The following is a 14,270-nucleotide window of genomic DNA, read 5'->3' on the forward strand; positions in this document are numbered from 1 at the left end:
AGTAGGATCACGATGAAGCTTAAATTATCCTTTTTGATCCATTGGAGCGTTTTCTTGGCATTTGCTCAACATGAACCTTTCATGACTTTTGTTGTAGAGTTCATCTAGAGTCATTTGGGCATGGTTGCAAGATTTGGTTGACATCTCATGTTCTCATTCACTTAATAGTGCAATTTAAGCACTTAGCAAAGTCAGTCCAATAAGGATATAACTTATTATTTCATGTGACTTTTTGATTCCAAACTTCACGAAACTTTTCCATGGACCAATATAGATGGGTATTGATGTGAGACTCACAAAGATATTCCAATAACACCACCCAAGCATATATCTTGAAAAGGGGTCTATAGGCGAGCAAAGGTGCAATATCCAAGTTTAGGTTGGGGCTCGTTTCTATAGGTTTGACCTTGACATCTTCATCATTACTTAATATGCCATGTTTGAGCTCAAACCCATTGCTTAACTGGTGGCAAACACCTGGGGTATTACAGCCCTTCCCCCTTAAAGGAATCGTGTCCTAAGATTCGATGCGAAAGTCTTTTAAGGGAAGAGAAACATGTCATCCAGTTTCCAACATCAGTGATAGCATTAGGCTACTTAACTTCGGAGCATCAGAGAGGCTAATTTGGTCATGACACTTTCTGATACTTGCTCTTCGTCGTAAGCTGTTGTCTGAAGAATTTCCTTCTTCGGCCTTCATGAAGTATTGTTACTTTGGGAGGAATCCAAGATAGCAATGTCCTACATACTTCGTCCTCGATGTACGAAGAGCGATACAAACGTAGACTAAATACTTGCAGCATCTACTTCCCAAGTGGATATAGCACAGACCATATGGGCTTTGCACTAGACCGTAGTCGGTTGATGGATATTCCTTGCAACGGTGCTATATTTGCTCCCAAGGTTTGAAAAGCAGTTCTCTATTAAAGTGGCTTGAGCACAACTTCTCGTAAAGGATGTGATCATAACGGGTAAACGTCCTTTGAGGGTATGAAAAGCTAGTTAACCAATATCCAAACTGGTTGTAGCGGTGCAATCACTCAAATATCAACTGATGGAAGGCTACATGATGTTCCATGTGCGCAGTGCTCTTTCTTTGATAACAATATTGTATGGTCTGAGTCTGCTGAGTGAGTGGTAAACATAGTAGCTGACTCTATCGGCTCAACGTTCTCGATGATCATTCCTTAGGGAGCCTTCGTATCCAAGTTGCAACAGTGATCTGGGTTGAATCTGATGCAACCTCTTGGGTAAAAACACGTATAAGGTACCAAAGGCATGTCAGCATTGCAGAACCATTGACGCAGAAGGATGTTAGCGAGGCTTGGAGGACAACACAAGTTGCAAGTAATTCACAAAACTAGGGACTAGTTCACTACCAAGCAGGTTGAGTACAATTTGCCTTCGTGGTGCAGTTGCACAGCAAGTTGGGTTGACTTGCATCGTAGCAAAACCAGCTTTCTTGAACTATATTTGACCCCAAGGCTTCCATTCTTAGGCCAATCAATATCTTAAAAACCATAATCTGAAAATCTGCGGTCTGACACCTTTTCAATTGCTTTCGAATTGCAAGGGCACAATTTTGACTTCTAGAACACTTTGACTGCTTACGCATTGCTGATCTAAGAGGGCAAAAGCAAGGCACATAGGGGTGCAATTAGTCTTCTCAAGGGTATGGAGGGTTGTCTAATCAGCAATATACCTACAAGTTGTAATTCCTTGGCATGAATTACAAACACCACCGTCTAATGCAAGTGATGATCGCAGTCACCGCGAAATTGCAGATTATATACCCTTTTGTTTTCTATTCATATCTCACAAACTACTGCTCCAATATGCACAAAATTTGGTGGGCGGGTAGATCCATGGGTCTTCTAACTACTCACCAAAAATCAACTCAACCGGACACCGTTGACCATCCAAACAATTTCATCTACCAAAATTGCTCTGTTCTGAAATGGCAGCAAACCGAGCCTGACAAGATATCTCTCAAATCCGACGTTTTACTCGACCAATACTCAAACCAACTTAAGACATTGAAGGGCCCTAAGCAAGGAATGAGATCACCAAGTTTGGGGTCAATCCAGCTCTGTTTGAGTCACTAACCGCCGGCTTGAAGATAACCGGTTTAGTGCCACAAAATCTAGACAGATTTCGTGTCCTCCCTTTTCTTTGCTCCACACGTTGAGGTGTGTGTTTGGCACTCTCTAACCTTTCTCATAGCAGCAGCAGTCTTTCTCTAGCTGAGGATGGAGGCTAGAGTTTTCCTTACATGCTTCTCTAGTAACACTTCAACCATCGTTCTAGACACCAACTTGACTATGCACAAGCATTGGACTTATGGGCTGTTTTCGCATGGCACAAAACATTATTCCACAGGTAGGGCATTTCTACATTGACAAGGAACCATTCCTATATATCCTTCGGCACTTCATCCAATAGAGTCCGGACACATATGTTAGTGGCACCTTGGGGCATAAAGATGCTGACTAAAGCTAGGGACATGCTTTCGCTAGCTCCTACCTAGCCGACACAACGTCTTGTACTATATACGTGATTGTCCAAGATGGAATTGACTTGATAGCACATTTGGAGAAGAAGTAGCACTTGCATTATGGGGCCAGGTTTGCTATTTCCTTGATCAACATTGTTCTGTGATATCTGGCCTTCATAGTTACCAATTAGTCGTTACCTAACTGAAGACTAACTTTCCTACTAGTAACAAATCAGTTGTCCCTCAACACTAAAAAGGTTCCAAATCTTTACTCTTGACAATAAAAATTTGTAGTCGAAGCCTACAGATGGTCGCCATTGAAGTCAGCAGAAAGGGGTCACACCAAAGAAGGTCGGCTCGTCTACGTGATCCTTATGCACCTAAAGATTGAGAACTTGGATAGGAACTCATATATATCAGGTGACCTATCACAGCACATAATATCCTAGTCCATTTACCTTTCGACTGATAACTTGTTCAACCTTAAGTGTGGTGCACCTTTCTGATCCAATGAAAATGACATAAGTTGCTCACTAGATGATCGACGTCATTACAGGGACAGTCACGTCGAGTAGAGTTACTTGTCTACCCTCTTGCAGTCTGTTTATGTTCCTGTTAGTGACCTATTCTTCAAAGGTTAACCGTTGGACGACTTCACAAGGGAGTCCTATTGCATCTAGTTCGACATATAGATCGCTTGACATGATAAGGAGAGATAACCAAGGAAGAGCTCACGTGAAAATAACATGTCGGTGTAGTTCTGTAATGGATCATGACTAGAAACCTTGATACCAGCGCGTGCCGAGCAGCACAGCCTTGTGTGTGCACCCATAGGGGCTCTCGGTTTCGTCGCGGCACCATAGATCGCTAATCGTGGCACCATTACTGAACATACAATCCACAAGAAATCTCACATGGCATAAATTGGGTTGCATAGGAGCAAGCACTATGCGAAGGAGGGATAGCAAACAAAGGTAGTCACAAGGTTAGGAGTCAACAAGCAGGGGATCTGAAGATTAAAACACAACGCAAGAGAGCATAGCTTAATTGCCAAAGACAACTGAGCAGGGGACTTCTTGCCAAATTTCCATATACGTCTTGTGTCCACCAAGTGATTACCAAAACTTGGACGTGGTTCTAGGATAGCGCTCTTCAACACTCGTATGCTTACCGAGGACAAAAGGGGTGATAACTATGGCACTAATTAGATAACAAGCATACATACCCACCACTTGGCTAAACTAGAGGACATTATAGGTTAAGCATGTAACCACAATTATTTCTAGCAAGGCTAAGCACACACTTTTCTCAAGCACTTCCTATTCAAGCAACATGGAACAAGGCATTCTTGTTTAACTCCACACAAGGAAGATAGTGCAATACATCGATCACAAGTTACTTAGTACTCAGAACAAAGGAAGGGAAGCATATTTATGCACAAGCACAATCATGATGTATGCTCGTCCTATTTGTCCTCACGAAATTGCCAGCCTAAGGTGGCAATCACGTTCTATGTCGATGGCATAACACGTACTCTCTCGATATATAGCTAGTCGTCAGCTACATTCAATCTACGCATTCGTGGTTAGCGTACCTGCAGGCAAATTCATTGCAGCCCATCCCCACAAGAGATAAATAAGCGCACAATGAAAACAGTAAACTAAGATACTCTCCATATATACATCCCCAGATGTATATACTTTGATATCCATAGCTACCCGATAAATATACCCGCAATTAAGTACCTTCATATATACATGTGTGTAACATGTAAATATTCCAGTAGCCACAGCTAACTCTCCCTTAGACCGATAGTTGGACGGTCATGCTCTCACAACTCACACTTACCTGGACGTAGAGGCAATTGATCCATACATTACCATTCAAGCGAATGACATCCATACAATAGCACGCCGTATGGACGACGAAAGAAAAATTGCAATAAAGTACATCCCTTAAAGTTAGTACTTAGATAGCCACCTAATAGTCCTTAACTGGGCATAAAGGAAGATGTTGCTAGCATAGTTTTACAAATAAGTTTTGACAAATTTGCCTGTAGCTAAAGTTTTAGTTAAAATAGACTTTTTAAAACCAAAACTTGGCTTTTAAAACTATGTACCTGACAGTATTATGCTTAATCTCACTCTGATACCAGCTGTGACAGAACCGCCCAATTTATACAAGATCAAGTATGGTTGTCCCCGCTAACACGTTGACACACCCATACTTTCACTCATATAAACCCGGTAGTCCGCCAAGTGTCCCAAAAGACCTCGGTAAATCAACATCACAACCAAGATCATGTGATTAAGCAAATACACATCACATACATCGGGTTGCAGTGGAAATAATATTACAAAGGGGTTAACAAATAATAGTACAAGTTTGGGTTTCAAAACCGCTTAGTGAAAACAACATAGCTTTCAAATGATTACATTAATATAAGTTCCAAATATATTGCTAGCTTAGTGACATCATCCGACAAAAGCATATAGATGAGAAGTAAGTATAGAATCACCGAGCCCACCGGCGGTTAGCCACCATCATCAACAGGTCGAGAACATCACCTGCAACAAGGTGGGATAAACCCTGAGTACTCGAATGTACTCAGCCAGACTTACCCGTCGGAAACCAAAACAAATGACACCAAGGATCATGCAAGGCTTTCTTTAGTGGGCTAGCTGACTTGTTTGCGAAAAGCATAAGCTATCATGAAGAAACCATTTTAAGTACTTTGCATCATCTTTATTATGGCCTATCCATCTAGGTAAGCACCTGTACTATAGCAATCACTTGATTAACCAATAACATCCAGTTACCAATTTAGATTTAGCATATCCCATACCATCCAGATAACAATCATTGTTCCATAATAATTACTACGATGCAGTAACTCGAGTCAAGTGCTCACTATCCAGGAGCGATGGCAATTCGAATCAATTCCTAACTAGCTGGTGATTTATTCCTTACACAAACCTCACTCACCCGCTAAAGTGAGATATTGATCACCGAGTCAACTTTCTAGGAATCTTGAGTTTGCCAGGAACCACATGTACCCGAGGGCCGACCGACTGCACTTTGGTCTTATCATCTCGCCCCCGTGTCCTACCACACCTGCTCCGGCACAGTGCACTGCGGGCAATCTACTCGGCCCGAAAAATCTCCCAGCTTCGCGGTCGGAAGGTACTTTATCCGGCCAGCTAAATATAAGGCATGCGTTCAACATGACTCGAGGCCCAACAATGGTCGGTCCTTAATCGACACAGACGAAAACTAACAGCACCCCAGAACCATGTCTGGTTGCCTCCAACTTTTTCCGTCCGGTCTCCAATTATCTATCACACATGGTTAATTCCAGGATATCATTCTTTCCATAGCTAAATTCTTCCAGTAACCATCTATAATGTAGGTGACCGGATATCTCCGATCGCGACCGGTCTAAGCAAGGCTAAGCAGTTATTCGATCCTGACCTAACAGGGTAAAAAGGTAATAAGGTAGGCAAGGATAGTAATAAATGCATCAACGGTTTCAATCAACTCCTACAACTTAATGCAACAATATATAACCCGTATATAGAAAGAATTGCTTTTAATAATTAGGAGACTTATAATGCTCCGGGGCTTGCCTGGGATCCGACACAAGTCAGTTCAGTTAGCTGGCACCATCCTGGTGACATCACAGGTCCTAACACTTGCTTAGTCCTTCCATCTTCGGGATAGATCCTCCATACACCATCTTTGGGTTCGGCTCCAACATCACGTCCTTCACATGGTTCATCTAGCGTACCTAGATGAGATGCAATATGCAAGTGCATAAATATGAAGAATAGTACCATGAGACACATCACAAAATAGCAAGCAAGACAAGCATAGTTTACACTAACACACTTAAGTACTTTGCGATGCTTAACTTAAACATCACACAATCTATCATGCTAAGATGGCAAAGAAGACGACAACACCAATCATGACACAAGTTTCCCCAGATCTCAAGTGCTCTAACTCAGTCATCATCCAAGGCATATGTCACACTTAACAATATACAAGCAAGCACTATAATTGGAATCTGCCAATTTCTGGACATGCAAACAGCAGCTCCAAGATTTAGCTATAACTAGAGTTACACAAATCCAAATGACTTGCAAGAAGACATTATGGAAAGCTTATGAAATTTTCTACAATTCATCTTTAATCATCTTAGCATGATTCTCAAGTTAACTAAGTCAAATATATCCATTTACAAAAACTGGTCCACAATTGACAGAAAACAGCCATTTCTGAAACCCAACTTTAAACAGCTGTAACTCTTAAACTACTTGGCCAAATGACACCAAATTTTAATAGAAGCTAGATACATGAATTATCTACAACTTTTGTATAAACAAGTTTCACAACAAAGCACATTATCATGAAGAACTTTGCTAAGTTCCCAGATCTGTCCATAAACCACATCGGCAAGAAAATAATTATTAACTTATGTTGCAAATACATAATTGGGCAAAACCAACTTTACCAACATTTCACACATGACTAAAGAACACCAGAAAACCTAGTGTCCATGACCAAATAAATTCTTTTAATGCATTTCTTAATTTATTTTAGATAACAAGGTGACTTAATGAACATATACCAAAAGTGCACAATAACTTCTACAAAAATTACAGTGGCTCACATATCCTCTCAATAGTCTACTGTACCAATTTCACTCCATTTTGATATGTATAGCAGCCTCTATGAAAAAGACAAGTTGCTAAAGCAAGAATTCATGTGAGAGCAAGATAAACCAATAACTCACTCATACTTCATCCAATACTCATGAAATTTTTACCACACATCAACTATCACATGAGTAGCATGCCACAAAAATTTCACTTCATTTGGAGCCCTAGATCTACAGTTATGAAAAATAACAAATTCAACTAGCATTACAACCTTACTGCACAAATCTATTTTTACCGCAAAATAATTTAAACTAAAACATGCCATATTATAGATCCACTGCATAGACAATTTCACAAGGATTCCAAAAAGTCCTCATTTACTATTTTACGAATTTTCTACGATTTACTATGAATTTCCAAAGTTCCTGCAAAATAATTACAAACCAGTCCTTACGGCACTATTCACATGAGTCTATGACATTGCAGCTAGGCCCTTGACTTTCGTCGAATTATCGCGCGAGGTCCCTGACGCGAATTTGGAGCAGAGGATCGCCGGGGATCGCTGCTCCGGCCGGAGGAGGCCATGCCGTCGGCGGCTGAGGGGCGGGGGAGCACCGGTGGGTCCACGCGCACCCGTAGGTGGTCGCAGCTTGCTCCGAGGAGGCTCGACGCGGCCTGGCCACGCACGCCGACGGCCTGGACGACGGCGGGAGGCGGCAGCTTACCGGCGGCGTTGCTCCGGTGGCCAATGGCTTGGGCGAGCGTGCGCGCGAGGTGCAGCACGACAAGGGAAAGGCGGTGGTGCACGTGGCTGTGGCCATGGGGGCTTGGAGCGGCGAGGACGCTGCGGTGGCCGGAGCTTCCACGGTGGCCATGGTGGACATGCACGGTGTTCGCAAGCTCTAGAGCGAAGGAGGGCGAGCGAGGGCAGCGAGTGAGAGCAGGGAGGAGTGGGGAGCGTCTGGGATAGCTCGGCCTCCACTATGGAGCGGCAGGGGCGCGGCAGGGCGGCCATGACACGCGGCGAGGAGGTGGGCGCGTGGTGCTTGCGCCTGGTCGCCACGGAGGCAAAACGTCGAGCACGTGGTGTGCAGCGAAGTGGACAAGGTGGGACACCGTTTTGGGCTAGCTCGGGTCCGAATTAGACTTTGGGCCCAAAAGCAAAGTTGTCAATCTCGGCCTACTCTACATTTCATATTAAGAGTGCACAGCCATTAGAGCTACAGATTAGGAAATAATCAAGTGCCAATATGACATTGTCAAAGTATCGGCAACAATTAACAATCTTTCCATATTGATGGGCAAAATGAAGTCCGACAAGTGCCATCTTCTTGCCTGCTCTTCTCCACCACATAAGCTCCAACTTTTGTCTTTGGACCAAGTTGAGTTGCTTAATGAATTTTGGAGAACGTGGAATGCCAACGTCGTTGCTTAGCGAAACTGACTTAGAATAATTCTAAGTGTTGAAATCAGCAGCAGGTTCCAACTTCGAGCCTCTGTTTGACTTATTTCCAAGTTGATCTAGCTCTTGGTCCAAAAACAAAGTTTGTTCTACATGATATGTACTACAACTTTCATTTAAGGTCCAACCTCAAAAATGGTATAGAACCTACTGTTCTACTTTGACCAAAGTAGGATCACGATGAAGCTTAAATTATCCTTTTTGATCCATTGGAGCGTTTTCTTGGCATTTGCTCAACATGAACCTTTCATGACTTTTGTTGTAGAGTTCATCTAGAGTCATTTGGGCATGGTTGCAAGATTTGGTTGACATCTCATGTTCTCATTCACTTAATAGTGCAATTTAAGCACTTAGCAAAGTCAGTCCAATAAGGATATAACTTATCATTTCATGTGACTTTTTTATTCCAAACTTCACGAAACTTTTCCATGGACCAATATAGATGGGTATTGATATGAGACTCACAAAGATATTCTAATAACACCACCCAAGTATATATCTTGAAAAGGGGTCTATAGGCGAGCAAAGGTGCAATATCCAAGTTTAGGTTGGGGCTCGTTTCTATAGGTTTGACCTTGTCATCTTCATCATTACTTAATATGCCATGTTTGAGCTCAAACCCATTGCTTAACTAGTGGCAAACACCTGGGGTGTTACAGCATCCTTATGTATGTTTATTATTAGCAGTCATGATTATTTCATTACTTAGTCAGTCTATGTAAGCACTTGTTCTACTTTCAAGCAGAGTTGAGCAAATAGTTCCATTTCACCATCTTTCATCTTTTAGTTCTTACTACGGTGCTAGAGTGTAGATAAGCCGTACCGGATCACCGGCAATTCATGAATCAATGTGTCCAGCTGGGTACCCTGAAACACACGCCCCCGCTTGTACCCTAGGCACAAGCAGGACTAACCCACCCTCCCGTCACGGGGTCCAGGTCCCCGTCCAAACTTGGACTCTAAGCCCCCGCTCCTAAGTCCCGAACTTAGTGCGGTGCTTAGACCTCCACCATCCCCGCCTCCAATCAATCGATCTGGAAAGAACCAGAACCCATGACAAGAGAGTAACAAGCCTTTCATGTGCCCATACACAAATATATGCTCGAGATAATAAGTCTGTGACTTACCTAGAGTCCATTGCAACGGCCGGTCATTAATCGACACAAACAGGGAAACAGTGTAACCAGGCTACGTCCCATTAGCCGCAGGACACAACCTCTTACACCCACCAATACCCAAACTGTATCCCTGCCCGGTCTTCATTTTTCCTTTCACCATTTTTATTATGAGTGATAATAATAATCACCTATTATGAATAACGGCAGGTTACTCACGCTACCTAAATCCTGGGCATAACAACATGACCTATGCTAGTAGGACTCATAGGTAGGTATATCTATGCATGTAGTTTCCATAAAATGCATGTGATGTAAATGCACATCATATATATATTCCATGATCATTCAAAATAAGGATTATGCACCGGGGCTTGCCTTAGACAGGCGGGGTATCAACAAAGTCAGCAACTGATGTCTCCAGGGCTCCCTCCTAAACGAAAATCTCCTCCTCGTACTCTTCAATGATCTCCTCGTACTCCTGTTCGCCCACAAGTATGAACTCTACCAACTTATTATCTACATGCATAAAATGATGATGCAACACTTAGTAATACGGCAACAACAACTCTTAAAATAAAATACATCTATCAAGCTACTAAGCTAGCTCTATCGACTAAGATGCTAAATTACCTATTATTACCACTAACGGGTATGAAACATTGCATGCATTACCTTAGCAACTAAAGGCGTCCCTATTCTTAATATCAATTTACTCTATATATGATAAAACAAGGAGTACTAGCTACTCTATTTATCAACCTACTCTAGGGCTATAAAAATTACAGTGAGCACATAATAATCTAATGAACGTACTGTAAAAATTTCATGGCTAAAGTTATCACCAATTTACCACAAAAATTCCTACAAATATTAAGCTAAATAATACTAAGTTTTCCTAAATGAATTAATGAATCTATCATTATCATAGCTAACTGTAAACTAACTACACCAACAGATAAATAACATTTTTGTGAACCTAACAAATTTTGTTTCACTATTTTTGGATACCTACAACATTTACTATAATTTTTCAAAGATCAGCTCAAAACTAAATTGAATAACATTTACTAATTCCCTAGAAAAAGGAAAACCAAAATCCATCTGCGCGGTCCATGAGCGAGCGACGCGGCCCACGCAAGCACAGCGCGCGCGCGACCCACCGGCGTGGCCCAACCGCGCGACGACGACCCACAACGGGAAGGCCCGCGCGTTTCGGCACATTTGCGAAAACGTCCCCGTGGTACTACCGAATCAACCCGCAGTCCACATCACTATTCCTACAGTCAGCGTTTAAGCAAACTAGCCCTCGAAACAAACTGTCTTTACCACGGCTAGGTCCTCGGGCACCCGCACACGCACCAACGCTGTGGCGACGGCACTGGGAGGTGACGCCGGCCAACCTAGCCCCTTCCTACCCCCAATAGCGAACCAATGCTCACCTAGATGCGAACGCGAGGCGATGGGCGGTGAAGCGATGAACAGAGACATGGTCCCGAGCTCCCTTCACGGCGGCGGCGGCCATGTTCCCGTGAGCTCAGGCACAACTGAGATGAAAGGACTAGAGGATGGGCATTAACAACTCACCCAGAACCTACCGGACGTGATGACTTGACTGGGGATGGGCTGAGTGAGTCCGGCCACGTGCGCACGGCAAGCATGGCAACGGCTGCGGTGGTGCGACTACGTCAGCGGCGTTGGGCAGGTAGTTGCAGTGCAAATTGGGATGCGCGTGGGGTGGAGGTCTGCGAGGCGAGGCTGGGGGTGCAACAAATTGGACTCGGGAGGACTAGGCGGGTAATGCCCATGGCAACGGCGTCTAAGCATTTAATGGCGCGACGGTGGGCACCGGCTCTAAATTGGAGCTTGTCTAAGCACGATTGGACACAGTGCGGGGTCGGTTGGCCAGAAGACTTGAAGATGGAGTCGGACACGCGCTGAATTGAATGGACACGACCTCACCGTGCCGGATTGAAGGCGTGGCCTGGCTGGCCCGGTAGCAGAGGAGGGAGGGAAAAAGAAGGGAATGGGGTCTGGCTGCTTGCTCGAGCCATGGCGGGACATGACGACCGTACCCGAGCAATCATTGCGAGCCAACGTAGCCAGGAGAAGGGGCATACCCGCGTGCGGGCGGTGGCAGCGCAACAGCGCATCCGTGGCACCATTAATGGTGAACGACAAGCGATGGCCTCGGCAAGGCCAGGTGCACTAAATCAAGACGGCAGCGACGTAGAGGCATAGGCGGACGCGATGCAATGCTGTGGCATGGCGGTGACAGCGTGGGGCAGAACGGTGATGGAACGGCGGCGCAGCGACGCAGGCGGACGCGACGCAAGCATTGTGGGCACACGCAGGTGACCCAGCACTCACGACCACGGCTAGCAGCAGCGCGATGACATAGCGAGGCAGGCAGCAGTGGACCGGCCAGGGCATCTGGCCCACGATGACAGCAGCGGAGCAGAGCGGCTAGGCCTACCGGCCCCCAGCGTCCCGCTGAGCGTGGCTGTGCGCGTGAGTGCGTGCGTGCGTGAGTCACGTGCTTGGGCGCGGCAGCGGCGATGCGGGGCCTGCGCGGCTGTGTGCGCGAGTTGGGCGTGCCGGCGCGGCGACGCCGAGAGCCGAAGCATGGTGACCGCGCCCAGTCGCTGAAACCGACCGGCAACGTGCCATGCACTCTTTTTAAAGCGTCCGAATAAACTTAAAATATTGATCTAATTGACAAACTACCTATGCAATTCTTAAGAGGGCATATTAGGCTATCAAAACCAACCATGAAACCATACCACTAATTAATCCAATTCTCCTAAAAAAATTGCCAAACTTGACCTTGTCAAACCAATTTTCAAACTTACAAAATTGACTAAGTCTTGATTGGATTCGCGTCAAATTCGATTTCCAAGCTATTATGTATGCTAGCCAGTGAATTCCTTTCTCGACCATATGTATTTCATCGCCATCTATAAAGTTCATACTTCCAACTCTACTAAAGTTCCGTATATACATTCTATCGTGTTTTCGTTCAATAAAAATTCGCGAACATCCGTACTTGATAATTTTATATGTCACGAACGACCTTTCGTTGAGCATTTCCGTTGGTCGTTTTAAGTTACGTACATTGATTTACACCCTACATTACATACATTTACACATAAATATAATGCTATGCAGTATTTTAGCAAAAGATTGTATAGTGTAACACCGAGGGTGTTACACCAAAGTGTGGTGATCAAAGTTCACCATATAAAAGTGTATGTGCATATTCTACACATCACATGTTTGTTCGGTTTTTCATAAAACCATTATGAAAGTATATAATTACAAAAAAAGATGTGTGTCTAGCAGAAAATGATGTTATGGAAGACAATTGTTCGTCATGTATCAGTCTAACAACAATACAAACACCGCTAAAAAAGTAATACACATAACAATAAGATGAGATTGATGGACTATGAAAACGCTCTATATTCTAATTTGTTTTGAGATTGGACCCATCATCATGTTTGGACACACTACTATAGGTCGTATGACACTAGTGTTTGCATGCACTGCTCTAACTTGTATATGCAAGTGAGAGATTAGATATGTCGAATTCACATGGAATGGTTAGTGGCTAAAGGGCTGTTTGGTTTCTGCAGGACCTCCTAAAATTTCTATCGCATCGAATGTTTGGACACATGCATGGAGTGTTAAATATAGACTAATTACGAAACTAATTACACAACTTGCGACTAATTTACGAAATGAATCTTTTAAGCCTAATTAGTCCATGATTTGATAACGTGGTGCTACAGTACATATGCTAATGACGGATTAATTAGGCTTAAAAATTTGTCTCACAAATTAGCCTCCATCTATGTAATTGGTTTTGTAATTAATCTATATTCAATGCTCCTTACTAGTATCTAAATATTCGATGTGACATGAATTTTAGGAGCGACTAAAGAACCAAACACCCTCTAAGAAATCTCTCTCTATTCAATATTAGGTAGGAAAGACAAGAGACAAAGACAAGCACCATGTTCGATTGATCGTATCAACCATGCTTATCAGCCATGATATGGTGTTTTTCTCTCACAACAAAACAGCATTAGCCGGCTTATAAGCCACAGAAGCGATCAAGCAAACAGGGTAAAGGCTCGTTGAAAAACACTAGTAATAAGTACATTTTTTTCTACCTTTCAAAATTTAAGGCCTCTTTAGACTAAATGATTTATATCATTTTCTATAATCCCTGTAAAAGTTCTACAAGATTCTGGTGAAACTACTAGGGTGCAAAGAGTTTCCTTGGTGAAAGCCCTACCAGAACCACCACCAATCTCAAAGCAGCCAATTCTCCTCCGTAGCGCAGACGTCGAGACGGCAGGCCGATCTGGCGAAATATTTCAGTCGGCCCCCCTCCTTCAACCTCCAGATACTTGGATTTGGATGTGTTTTTGAAATGGTTTATGATTCTCTGTGTGGGATTTCTGGAACATAGGATTATTTTTATTTTACACATACAAACTTTGACATATCCTTTACCTAAACCAAATATTGAT

This window comes from Miscanthus floridulus, chromosome 6, assembly GCF_019320115.1.
Source record: "Miscanthus floridulus cultivar M001 chromosome 6, ASM1932011v1, whole genome shotgun sequence".
Lineage (NCBI taxonomy): Eukaryota > Viridiplantae > Streptophyta > Magnoliopsida > Poales > Poaceae > Miscanthus > Miscanthus floridulus.